Here is a 14,552-nt window from a genome sequence, read left to right as displayed (position 1 = left end):
GCTTGGTGACTTTACTGCACCTACTCCTGACTTCTATGGGAAAAGCATCTCAATCCCTGCCATTGGAGCAAACAACTTTGAGCTTAAGCCTCAATTAGTTTCTCTAATGCAACAGAATTGCAAGTTTCATGGACTTCCATTAGAAGATCCTCATCAATTCTTAGCTGAATTCTCGCAAATCTATGACACTGTTAAGACTAATGGGGTTGATCCCGAGGTCTATAGACTTATGCTTTTTCCCTTTGCTGTAAGAGACAGAGCTAGAACATGGTTGGATTTACAACCTAAAGAAAGCCTGAACTCTTAGGAAAAGCTAGTCAATGCCTTCTTGGCAAAGTTTTTTCCATCTCAAAAATTGAGCAAGCTTAGAGTGGAAGTCCAAACCTTCAGACAGAAGGAAGGTGAATCCCTATATGAAGCTTGGGAAAGATACAAGAAATTGATCAAAAGGTGTCCTTCTGACATGCTTTTAGAATGGAGCATCATAGGTATCTTCTATGATGGTCTGTCTGAACTGTCCAAGATGTCATTGGACAACTCTACTAGAGGATCTCTTTATCTGAAGAAGACGCCTGCAGAAGCTCAGGAACTCATTGAAATGGTTGTAAATAACCAATTCATGTACACCTCTGAAGGGAATCCTGTGAATAATGGAACAAGTCAGAAGAAAGGAGTTCTTGAGATTGATACTCTGAATGCTATATTGGCTCAGAATAAAATATTAACTCAGCAAGTCAATATGATTTCTCAGAGTCTGTCTAGAATGCAAGCAGCAATAGGCAGTACCAAAGAAGCTTCATCTGAAGAAGAAGCTTATGATCCTGAGAACCCAGCAATGGAAGAGGTGAATTACATGGGAGAACCCTATGGAAACACCTATAATCCTTCATGGAGAAATCATCTAAACCTCTCATGGAAGGATCAACAGAGGCCTCAACAAGGCTTCAACAACAATAATGGTGGAAGAAATAGGTTTAGCAATAGCAAGCCTTTTCCATCATCTTCTCAGCAACAGACAGAGAAATCTAAGCAGAGCCATTCTGACCTAGCAACCATAGTCTCTGATCTAATTAAAACCACTCAAAGTTTCATGACTGAAACAAGATCCTCCATTAGAAATTTGGAGGCACAAGTGGGTCAGCTGAGCAAGAAAGTTACTGAACTCCCTCCTAGTACTCTCCCAAGTAATACAGAAGAGAATCCAAAAGGAGAGTGCAAGGCCATCAACATTACCCATACGGCCGAACCTGGAGAGGAGGAAGAGGCAGTGATCTCCACTGAGGAAGACCTCAATGGACGTCCACTGGCCTCCAAGGAGTTCCCTAATGAGGAACCATGGGAATCTGAGGCTCACACTGAGACCATAGAGATTCCATTGAATTTATTTTTGCCATTCATGAGCTCTGATGAATATTCATCCTCTGAAAAGGATGAAGATGTTACTGAAGAACAAGTTGCTAAGTACCTTGGAGCAATCATGAAGCTAAATGCCAAGCTATTTGGTAATGAGACTTGGGAGGATGAACCCCCCTTGCTCACCAAATAACTGGATGACTTGACTAGACAGAAATTACCTCTGAAGAGACAAGATCATGGAAAATTCTCAATACCTTGTACCATAGGCGCCATAACCCTTGAGAAGGCTCTGTGTGACCTAGGGTCAAGCATAAACCTCATGCCACTCTCTGTAATGGAGAAGCTAGGAATCTTTGAGGTACAAGCTGCAAGAATCTCACTAGAGATGGTAGACAATTCAAGAAAACAGGCTTATAGACTTGTAGAGGATGTCTTAGTAAAGGTTGAAGGCCACTACATCCCTGCTGATTTCATAATCCTAGATACTGGGAATTGTATGGATGAATCCATCATCCTTGGCAGACCCTTCCTAGCCACAGCAAAAGCTGTGATTGATGTTAACAGAGGAGAATTGGTCCTTCAAGTGAATGAGGACCCCCTTGTGTTTAAAGCTCAAAGATCTCCCTCTGTAACCATGGAGAGGAAGTATGAAAAGCTTTTCTCAATGCAAAGTCAAACAAAATCACCACATTCAGACTCTAAGTTTGGTGTTGGGAGGCCATCATCATGGTCTGAGTATTTGTGAGGCTCCATGAGAGCCCACTGTCAAGCTACTGACATTAAAAAAGCGCTTGTTGGGAGACAACCTAATTTTACTTATCTATGTTAAATTTCTATTTTCTATTGTTATTTTATGTTTTCTATAGGTTGATGATCATGTGAAGTCACAAAAACAATTGAAAAAGAAAAAAGAAACTAAAAAATAGAATGAAAAATAGCACACCCTGGAGGAGAAGCCTACTGGCGTTTAAACGCCAGTAAGGGCAGCAGAATGGGCGTTAAACGCCCAGTCTGGCACCATTCTAGGCGTTTAACGCCAGAAATGGGCATCAGACTGGCGTTTAACGCCAGAAAAGGGCAAGAAGCTGGCGTTAAATGCCAGAAATGGGCAGTAACCTGGCATTTAATGCCAGGATTGGCAGCAGAGGGCGTTTTGCACGCCTAATTGGTGTAGGGATGAGAAATCCTTGACACCTCAGGATCTATGGACCCCACAGGATCCCCACCAAACTCAACTCACTCTCTCTCTTTTTCACACCTTTTCATAATACTCTTCCCCAAATACTCTTCACCAATCACCTCTATACCTCTTCCCCAAAAACTCCTCACCTATCAAATCCTACCCTCTTCTCCATAAACCCTTCACCAATCCACATCCATCCATCATAAACCCCACCTACCTCACCATTCAAATTCAAACCACTTTCCCTCCCAAACCCACCCATACAAAGCCGAACCAAACCTCTTTCCCCACTCCTATATATACCCATCTTCACCCCTTCATTTTCACACATCTTAAACACTACCTCTCCCCCTTGACCGAAGCACTAACCCCCTCCATCTCCACTATTTTTTCTTCCTCTACTCTCTTCCTTCTTCTTTTTCTCGAGGACGAGCAAATCTTCTAAGTTTGGTGTGGTAAAAGCGTTGCTTTTTATTTTTTCATAACCATTTATGGCACCAAAGGCCGGAGAAATCTCTAGAAAGAGGAAAGGGAAGGCAAAAGCTTCCACCTCCGAGTCATGGGAGATGGAGAAATTCATCTCAAGGGTACATCAAGACCACTTCTATGAAGTTGTGGCCAAGAAGAAAGTGATCCCCGAGGTCCCTTTCAAGCTCAAAAAGGGTGAATACCCGGAGATCCGACATGAGATTCGAAGAAGAGGTTGGGAAATTCTTACCAACCCCATTCAACAAGTCGGAATCTTAATAGATCAAGAGTTCTATGCCAATGCATGGATCACCAAGAACCATGATTAAAGTGTGAACCCGGATCCAAAGAATTGGCTTACAATGGTTCGGGGGAAATACTTAGATTTCAGTCCGGAAAATGTAAGGTTGGCATTCAACTTGCCCATGATGCAAGGAGATGCACACCCCTACATTAGAAGGGTCAACTTTGATCAAAGATTGGACCAAGTCCTCATAGACATTTGTGAAGAGGGCTCCCAATGGAAGAGAGATTCAAGAGGAAAGCCGGTTCAACTAAGAAGGCATGACCTCAAGCCCGTGGCTAGGGGATGGTTAGAGTTCATCCAACGCTCAATCATTCCCACTAGCAACCGGTCTGAAGTTACTATAGACCGGGCTATCATGATCCATAGCATCATGATTGGAGAGGAAGTAGAAGTTCATGATGTTATATCCCTAGAACTCTACAAGGTGGCGGACAAGTCTTCTACTTTGGCAAGGTTAGCCTTCCCTCATCTCATTTCTCATCTCTGCAATTCAGCTGAAATTGACATAGAGGAAGACATCCTCATTGATGAGGACAAGCCCATCACTAAGAAAAGGATGGAGCAAACAAGAGATCCCACTCATGGACAAGAGCATGAGGAAATTCCTCATCATGAAATCCCTGAGATGCCTCAAGGGATGTATTTTTCTCCACAAAACTATTGGGAGCAAATTAACACCTCCCTAGGAGAATTAAGTTCCAATATGGGACAACTAAGGGTGGAGCACCAAGAACATTCCATCCTCCTTCATGAAATTAGAGAAGATCAAAGAGTCATGAGAGAGGAGCAACAAAGGCAAGGAAGAGATATTGAGGAGCTCAAGCACTCCATAAGATCTTCAAGAGGAAGAACAAGCCGCCATCACTAAGGTGGACCCGTTCTTTAATTTTCTTGTTCTTTATTTTCTATTTTTCGAGTTTTGATACTTTATGTTTAGTTATGTTTGTGTCTTATTACATGATCACTAGTGTCTATGCCTTAAAGCCATGAATATGAATCCATCACCTTTCTTAAATAAAAAATGTTTTTAATTGAAAAAGAAAAAGAAGTACATGAATTTTGAATTTTAAATAGTTTAATTATTTTGATGTGGTGGCAATACTTATTGTTCTTCTGAATGAATGCTTGAACAGTGCATATTTTTGAATTTGTTGTTCATGAATGTTAAAATTGTTGGCTCTTGAAAGAATGATGGAAAAGGAGAAATGTTATTTGATAATCTAAAAAATCATAAAATTGATTCTTGAAGCAAGAAAAAGCAGTGAAAAGCTTGCAGAAAAAAATATATGCGAAAAAAAATGCGAAAAAAAAAGAAAAAAAAGAGAGAAAGAAAGAAAAAGAAAAAGCAAGCAGAAAAAGAGGCAAGGGTAAAATAAAAAAGATCCAAGGCTTTGAGCATCAGTGGATAGGAGGGCCTACAGGAATAAAATCCTGGCCTACGCAGCTAAACCAAGCTGTCCCTAATCATGTGCTTGTGGCGTGAAGGTGTCAAGTGAAAACTTGAGACTGAGCGGTTAAAGTCGTGATCCAAAGCAAAAAGAGTGTGCTTAAGAGCTCTGGACACCTCTAATTGGGGACTCTAGCAAAGCTGAGTCACAATCTGAAAAGGTTCACCCAGTTATGTGTCTGTGGCATTTATATATCCGGTGGTAATACTGGAAAACAAAATGCTTAGGGTCACGGCCAAGACTCATAAAGTAGCTGTGTTCAAGAATCCACATACTGAACTAGGAGAATCAGTAACACTATTTGAAATCTGAGTTTCTATAGATGCCAATCATTCTGAACTTTAAAGGATAAAGAGAGATGCCAAAACTGTTCAGAAGCAAAAAGCTAATAGCCACGTTCATCTAATTAAAACTGATCTTCATAGATATTTTTGGAATTCATTGTATATTCTATTCTTTTTATCCTATTTGATTTTCAGTTGCTTGGGGACAAGCAACAATTTAAGTTTGGTGTTGTGATGAGCGGATAATTTATACGCTTTTTGGCATTGTTTTTAGTATGTTTTTAGTATATTTTAGTTAGTTTTTATTATGTTTTTATTAGTTTTTAAATAAAAATTACATTTCTGGACTTTACTATGAGTTTGTGTGTTTTTCTGTGATTTCAGGTATTTTCTGGCCGAAATTGAGGGACCTGAGCAAAAATCTAATTCAGAGGCTGAAAAAGGACTACAGATGCTGTTGGATTCTGACCTCCCTGTACTCGAAGTGAATTTTCTGGAGCTACAGAAGCCCAATTGGCGCTCTATTAATTGCGTTGGAAAGTAGACATCTTGGGCTTTCCAGAAATATATAATAGTCCATACTTTGCCCAAGATTTGATGGCCCAAACCGGCGTTCCAAGTCAGCATAGAAATTCTGGTGTTAAAACGCCAGAACTGGCAAAAAAGCTGGAGTTAAACACCCAAACTGGCACAAAAGCTGGCGTTTAACTCCAAGAAAAGTCTCTACATGTGAAAGCTTCAATGCTCAGCCCAAGCACACACCAAGTGGGCCCGGAAGTGGATTTTGCATCATTTACTCATTTCTGTAAACCCTAGGATACTAGTTTTCTACAAATAGGACCTTTTGCTATTGTATTTCATAGACTTTTACACAACTGATCATACTTTTGATCTCTTGATCACGTTTGGGGGCTGGCCATTCAGCCATGCCTAGACCCTTTGTTCTTATGTATTCTCAACGGTGGTAAAGACTAGAGATTACAATTGTGCGTACAAAGTTGTTGGCGCCATTGATGATCACAATTTTGTGCACCAATTTCCCATAAAGTTGACCTGTTCAGGATAAAATTGAGCATATTCATAATTCTCACCTTGAGTGAAGCCATCATTCATGTCATATGGAGCCTCTTGAGGGGCATTCTGAGCACTAACAGCTGAAACTTACATCCCACTCAAGTGCTGAGTAAGCAGACTAATTTGTTGAAACATGGCCTTGTTCTAAGCAAGAATAGCATCCAAGGTATCCACTTCCAAGACTTCTTTCCTCATAGGATTCCTCTCAGAGGTGTACATATATTGGTTATTAGCAACCATCTCAATCAACTCATTAGCTTCTTCAGGAGTCTTCTTCATATGCAGAGAGCCACCTGCAGAATTATTCAGAGACATTTTGGCCATATCTAAAAGTCTGTCATAGAAGATCTATAGTCTAATCCAGTCTGAGAATATGTCAGGAGGACACTTCCTGATCATTGACTTGTACCACTCCCAGGCTTATAGAGGGACTCACCATCTCTCTGCCTGAAAGACTGAACATCCATCCTCAGCTTAGTCAGCTTCTGAGGGGGAAAGAACTTGGTCAGAAACTCGTTGACCACCTTATCCCAAGTATCTAAGCTCTCCTTAGGCTGAGTGTCAAGCCACTGCATTGCTCTATCTCTGACAAAAAATGGGAAGAGCATCAGCTTATAGACATCAATATTCACTCCATTAGTCTTCACAGTGTCATAATTTGCAAAAAATTGGAGATAAACAAGTTTGGGTCTTCCTACGGGAATCCATAAAACTGGCAGTTTTGTTGCACCTGAATGATCAACTGAGGCTTCAGCTCAAAGTTGTTTGCACCAATAGGAGGCACCACAACGCTGTTCCCATAGAAATCAGGAGTGGGAGCAGTGTATGAGTGATGAGCGAATTTTTTCTAGTAAATAATTCACAATAAGTTCTCGTTGCTAGTATAGTTCCTAAACCAACAAAAAATCCTTTCATACAAAAATTTGTTTGTCACTAAAGCAAACCCAATAAAATTAATAACCAAAGTATTCAAACCTAGGGTCGTCTCTCAAGGAATTGCAGGGAGGTGTAGTTATTATTGGTTATGAGATAGTATCTTTTTGGGTTTTTGAAATAAGGAACAAGGAATGTAAATGTCAAGAAAATAAACTAACAATTAAGAAAACTCTTAGCAAGGTATGAGAACTAGACGTCCTATCCTAGTTATCCTTATCAATTGTGATGAGAATTGTTCATTGCTTCCACTTAGTTAACCTCTAACTATGAAAGAAAGTCAAGTGGACAAATCAATTTGATTCCTCAAGTCCTAGTCAACTCCTAAGGAAAGACTAGCTTTAGAGGGATCCAAATCAACCAGCAACTTTCAATTATCATTCAACAAAGGAGTTTGATAACTCAAGAGTCTCCAATTACTTAACCAAAGCCAAGAATATAAAAATCTAACTTAAAACCCTCCCAAGTATTTTGTCAAACACTTGGAAGACACCATATAAGAACATGGAAAACTAATAAGAGATAATAAAATCTAAACAACCAATTGAAAGCATCAATAACATAAATTGGAGAAAGCAATCATAAATATGAAATACCTTAAATTGCATTAATAAGAAAATCAAATCTGACATGGAGTTCATAAACTAAATTGGCAGCATAAAGTAATCAATAAGGAAAATGAATAAACTAGAATGCTAAAGCAAATAAAAGTAGAAGAGAAACTAAATTGAAATAGAGAAGAAATCTAAAATTGGAAATAGCTAAACCTAAGAATCCTACAACTCCTCTCTCTCTCTCTAGAAACTACATCTAAAACCTAAATTGTGAATAATGAGAATTGAATGAATGAATCCGTTATTGAGTCTCTGCTTGTCCCCTGGCTTTAGTCTGCGTTTCTGGGCCGAAAACTGGGTCTAAACTCAGCCCAAAATCGCTCCCAGTATTTTTTGCGATTTCTGCAGGTAGCACATGTCACACGTACGCGTCAGTCACACGTACGCGTCATCGTACGAACTCCAATTCACGCGCACGCGTGAGCCATGCGTGCGCGTCGCTTCTCGCTAGTTGTCTCCTTTATTTCTTGTGCTCCTTCCATTTATGCAAGCTTCCTTTCCATCCTCTAAGCCATTCCTATCCTATGAAGCCTGAAAATACTTAATGCACAGATCACGGTATCGAATGGTATAAAGGGGAATTAAAATACACAATTTAAAGGCTTAGGAAGCAAGTTTTCAATCATAGAACAGAATTAGGAAAGAATTGTAAAATCATGCAAATTGTATGAATAAGTGTGCAAAGACTTGATAAAAACCACTCAATTGAGCACAAGATAAACCATAAAATAGTGGTTTATCAATCTCTCCACACTTAAACATTAGCATGTCCTCATGCTAAGCTCAAGGAGATAAAAGGAATGAATGGGAGAAAGTAAGACTCATGAGATGCAACCTATGAATGCAACTATATGCTAAGATATTTCTACCTACTTGGTTAAAAGTAAACAAGTTCTCCAAGACAAACATAAGTCAGATTCCACTAATTCAAATCATACAATAAAAGACAAGAAAACTTGTAAGAAGATAGCTCATAAAAGCAAGGAACATAGAATCAAGCATTGAACCCTCACTAGTAGTGTTTATGCACTCTAATCTCTCAAGTGTCTAGGGTTAATCACTCTACTTTTCTCTAGTCATGCTTTCTAGACTTTATTCTTCATCTAACCAATCAACAAAATTTAGTACACCAATGCAAACATCATGAGGTCTTTTCAAGGTTGTAATGGGGCTAAGGTAAGGGTGAGGATATACGTATGGCCAAGTAAGCTAACATATGAATCTTTGATTAACCTAAGCTTTCACCTAACATACACACACACTCAATGTAATTCCAAAATATGCCTAGCTACCCAAAATTCCCACTTTTGCATCACATACTCATGCATCGACTTTTCTTTAATTTTATCACATATGCATTGATCTTTCATTAAACGTAACATTAGGGTAATTTTGTCCCCTTATATATTTATTTATTTATTTATTTATTTATTTATTTATTTATTTATTTATTTAAATATTTTTTATTTGATTTTTTTATTTTTTTATTTTTATTTTTTATTAAAAATATAAAAGTAGACATAACATATCAATGCACATGAATTTTTAATTTTTCTGATCTTACATGAGTAGGTACCCAAATTCCCAATATTTTTATCAATGAAACACTGCACTCTTTCATCAACCCAAGTTCCCACAATTCCTCATACTTAATTGACACACAATCTCTATATTAAGCTAACCAAATATTCAATTGGGGTAATTAATTATTTTTCCGCTTAAGCCTAGTGATGTGATAAAATATAGAACAAATGGAGATTAAAAGGCTCAAGGTGGCAAACAAAGGTGATTGAAAGGGTAGGCTATTTGGGATGAGTGGGCTAATAACAAATGATGGCCTCAATCATATGCAAGCATGTAAGTATACTAAACAATGGATATATTAGAATGGAACAAAATATAAATTGCAGTCATAGAGAAGAAAATACACAAGAATAAAATATTATGGTTAAATAATGTAACCATATAATTAAGTTCAAAATTTCACAGGTTGTGTGTTCTTAGCTATAACTATGTTTCAAATTACAATCTTCAAACAAGTTTAACACAAATTTTCAATTTAAATTAGTGAAATGCTATAAAAATGGTCTTGAAAGGAAACTCATTACTTTAACCAAGCAAAACATACATGTAAAAAATTATCATTAGGCAATCTATCCTATCTAACAAAAGAAAAAGTCAAATGTTGGTGTTAAGAGAGAGAAGTTACCTCCGAAAGTCAAGGACTGACCTCTCCACACTTAAGGTTTGGCACGGTCCTCCGTGCCATCAGTAAGGAGCAAGGTAGGGCTGGAAGCATCGCCTCCGTTGTCTAGTTCGCCATGGCTCCCTGTGCTACTGGATGAAGGTGAGTTTGGGGTGTCCTTTGGTTCTAGAGGTGGGTGTGTACCAACTATAAGGTCCTTCAAATAGTTGTATCGGTGCTTGTTACAGCGCTCCATTCTCTCCATCCACCGGTCTTGCCGGTCGAACCTCTCAAGGATCTGAAGGAACATCTGATGGGTGGATGGTGCTTGTGCTGTGGATGATGGTGGAGTAGAAGAATGAGGAGTATCAAAGATGGACCAGCAGGCTGGCTTGTAGAAGGAACTGGTGGCCTGATGTACTTTCCATTTGGGAAATACTGGTCGGCCCTGGGGTCATGACCTTCGTGTCTCCTGCCCGATAGGACAAATCTGCTGCAGAGACTAAGTATGAAACCAAGGCGGGGAAAGGTATGTTACCTGTAATCTATACATGTCCCATGGCTTGCCGGATGTGTCGGGGCAGGTTGAGGGGTTGCTCTGTCAGGATGCACCAGATGAGGACAGCCATATCTGCTGTGAAGGTTGACTCGTGAGTGCTCAGAAAGATAGAGTGGGACATAATCTGTGCCCACATGCGAGCCTCCAAGGAAAGTGACTGTGCGGAGATGCTCTTGGGTTTTGACCGATGCGGTCCATAGATCCAGGTGCTACCAGGTTTGGCTATAACTCGAAGGACATTGGCCCAGTCGAACTGATACATCTGGCGCTTAAGAGAGGCTTCTTGATAAGCATCCAATCCCTTTGGACTAGGTGGAAGGTCTAGTACGTTCTGTATGGCACTCTCGGAGACAGGGACTTACTGCTGACGAACATAGATAGTCTGCAGGGTAGGTGAGTAGAAGTTGGAGTAGAATTCAATGACCCATGATAAGTTAGCCTCCCGCGGCTGCCTCCTCAAAAATCTCCACTGTCTCCTCTCTATGCGGGGATCCACAAAATCAACAAAGTGTGTTGGGACAATGAGTAGATGCTCATTGTTGTAGTTCCTCTCAGCTAGGATGGGGAACATCTATTCGCAATAACGGTTAGTGAACCGCGTGGAGTCCGTAAGGGAAAGTCTTTTTCAGATTCATCAACCTTAATGATCCTCTTCACCTGCTTTGTTGGTGGCTTTACACTTGTAGATGGAAGCGCCTTAGCCGGTGTTCTCTTGGTTCCTCTCCTTGCTGGTGTCTTATCAGTGGCCTTCTCGTTTCCTTTCTTGGTACCCATGCCTAAGGAAGAAAGAGAATGGAAGAAGGTGAAATATATAGATAACTAAAATCAGAGGGAAGAAAATACCAAGTGATAATGAATGCCAAAAAAAATATCATAGCTTAAATACATGGTAGCTACAACATGTAGGTAAGACATCAAGAGTAAGAAGGCAATTCAGAATTAAATAGATGCAAGAGGTAAAAGTATGCAAGGAATAGGCATGAGAAGCATAACTCAAGCATCAACTAATAAATTTGCCAATTTATAGAGTACTTATATGATGACAAATGTGAATGATAATCCCAAATACATGTGGAGTACAAGTGTTGTGAAAAAGGGACATTCAAGTAAAAGAGTAAAACAAAATAGAGTTCAAGATGCCATAGGTGCTTTTTCACAAACACATAGTGAGCAGGTTAAAGTAGGAATGAAAATAATATAATCCAAATATATATGAGAGCCAGATTAAAATATCAATTGTCAAATCACTCCTCATAATATCCACAAGCTTCATTATAGTAAGGTAACATCCAATTAAAATTCCAACACCAACATAAGAATGCCAGAAAAAGAAAAGAAAAAGAAATCATAGATAATTAAGCTAAAAGAGAAATTGAGAAGAAAGAAAAATAATTAAATGCAATAATGAAAGAGTAGATGGGAGGAAGAAAAGGAACCTGGTGGGGAAGATAAAGAAGGGAAGAAGAAAGTAATAGATATGAAGAAAGAGTAAGGAAGAAAGGGAGAAGGAAGAAAGAAGAAATAAGTAGGATTGAAAAGAATTAGGATTGGGGGAGAGATAATTTGAAATCAGGCGCTGAGGTGGTTTAATTGTGTGTCGCATGTGACGCATATCACGCGTACGCGTGGGTCGCGCATATTGAATAGTGACGCGTAAGCGTCGGGCACGCGTACGCGTGCCTTTGATTGTGCGAATCACGCGAAGGCATCAATGCTTACTGATAAACCACTATTTTATAATTTATCTTCTGCTCAATAGAGTGGTTTTTATCAAGTCTTTGCACACTTATTCATACTAATTGCATGGTTTTATAGTTTTCTTCCTGATTTTGTGCTATGATTGAAAACATGCTTCTTTGGTCTTAATTTAGCTAATATTAATCCTCTCTTATTACCATTCGATGCTGTGATATGTGCGTTAAGTGATTTCAGGGTTTATACGGTAGGAATGGCTTAGAGGATGGAAAGGAAGCATGCAAAAGTGGAAGGAATACAAGAAACTGAAGGAACTGCTAAAGCTGTCTAGCCTAACCTCTTGGTACTAAATCGACCATAACTTGAGCTACAGAGGTCCAAATGAAGTGGTTCTAGTTGTGTTAGAAAGCTAACATCTGGGGCTTCGTAACGATATATAATTTGCCATAGCTGCTCCGAAGATAGGCGACGTGCACGCGTGGATCACGCGCATGCGTGACCTGCCAAAAACTCAATCCACGCGAACGCGTAGACGACGCTCACGCGTGACTTTGCCGCGTGCTGGACGTACCAGAAATCACTAGGAGTGATTTCTGGGCTATTTCTGGCCCAGTTCTCGGTCCAGAAAACACAGATTAGAGGCTATAAAGTGGGGGAAATCCATTCATTCAATCATACAACTTTCATATTCACAATTTTAGGTTTTAGATGTACTTTTAGAGAGAGAGAGGCTCTCTCTTCTCTCTTAGGTTTTAGGATTTAGGATTTAGGATTTCTCTTAATTTTAGGATTACTTCTTCTCAATTCCAGGTTCAATGTTCCTTTAATTTATGTTTCTCTTCTACTTTTATTTATTCTAATGCTTTTACTTGTTAATTACTTATGTTACCAAATTGGCTTATGAACCTTCCCATGTTAGATTTGAATTTATGTTTAAATGCAATTTGAGGTATTTCAGATTTATGATTGCTTTCTTCTATTTATGATATAAATAATTTAGATTTTTCTCCCTTTTGGCTTTGGTTGAGTAATTGGTGACACTTGAGTTGTCAAACTCAGTTGTTGATTGAAAATTGGAAATTACTGACTGATTTGGATCCCTCTAAAGCTAGTCTTTCCATAGGAGTTGACTAGGACTTGAGGAATCAAATTAGTTAGTCCACTTGACTTTCCTTTATTTAGTAAGGGTTAACTAAGTGGGAGCAAATAACAATTCTCATCACACCTGATAAGGATAACTAGCATGGGATTTCCAGTTCTCATACCTTGCTAAGAGCTTTATTAGTTATTACTCTAATTCTTGCAATTTACTTTTCCTGTTCATTATTCAAAAACCCCAAAAAGATAATCTTCCATAACCCATAATAAATACACCTCCCTGCAATTCCTTGAGAGACGACCCGAGGTTTAAATACTTCGGTTATAAATTTTATTGGGTTTTGTTACTTGTGACAACCAAAGTTTTTGTACGAAAGGATTCTTTGTTAGTTTAGAACTATACTTATAATGCGATTATTTTTATAAAATTCTTTACTGGAAAAAGTCTGGTTCGTCAAAATGGCGCTGTTGCCAGGGAATTGCAAATGTGTGCCTTATTATTGGTTATTGTAAATATTTACTTTTGCTTGTTTATTTGTTTTTGTTTTTATTTTTAATTTTTATTCGCTACTATGAGTTCTCACCCCTCTGGCTTTAAGTTTGGTTCCAATGTTGTTGTAAGGAATGGAAGCTATAACAGGAACATGCATCAAGGTCAAAACAATCAACGATGGAAGGAGCCACGAGGATCTGATCAACCCTTTCGGCAACAACACTTTCCAAAGTACCATGGACAACGACCATTCTACAATGCATGCCAAGACAATAGTTATAGTGAATCCTTTTGTGACAAACCACCTCCACCAAATTACTATGGTCAAGAGCCATTCCGAGGTGCGTACCAAGATGATAGATATGGTGGACCCCCTTGTAGTTACCAGCAAGCTCCATCATATGCCAATGAACCACCTCCTCAACATAGCTTTGAACCACCATACTCACAAGCCACCTACAACCATTCATCTCCATATGACCCTAACCTTTATCCACCCCAATTCCAATCCAATTACTCCTAAGAACCACCACTTCCATATGCACCATGTCTATATCCATCGACCCAAGAATCACAGGCTCACCTCAAGGAAATAGTAGATCAATTTCATGCAACCATTCATCAACTGGAGCAAGCGATAAATCAATTACCTTCCAGATGTTTGGACACTCAAGGAACCCCCATGGCTTCATGTGGAGAATCTAATGAAGAACGTAGCATGAAGGAGACACTAGAAACTCCGGTGGACAGTTAGGAGCATGACTTTGTACTGGAACAAGTGGAGGAAGCCGGAATTATTGAAGAGGAATAAGTGGTCGAAGACTTAGGAGATGCGGAACGTCCACGGGAAAGCCC

At 39.1% G+C, this 14,552-nt stretch overlaps 1 non-coding gene across 1 annotated transcript; it reads right to left on the bottom strand.

Annotated features, from left to right (window-relative positions):
* Positions 1 to 361: 361 nt before the first annotated feature.
* Positions 362 to 469, bottom strand: LOC112724956 (small nucleolar RNA R71). The gene has a single exon (XR_003164093.1). It is a non-coding gene; the product is annotated as a small nucleolar RNA R71 (small nucleolar RNA).
* Between the last annotated feature and the right edge of the window lie 14,083 nt (positions 470 to 14,552).

This window comes from Arachis hypogaea, chromosome 11 (assembly GCF_003086295.3).
Source record: "Arachis hypogaea cultivar Tifrunner chromosome 11, arahy.Tifrunner.gnm2.J5K5, whole genome shotgun sequence".
NCBI lineage: Eukaryota > Viridiplantae > Streptophyta > Magnoliopsida > Fabales > Fabaceae > Arachis > Arachis hypogaea.
This window is presented reverse-complemented; position numbering and strand designations above follow the sequence as displayed.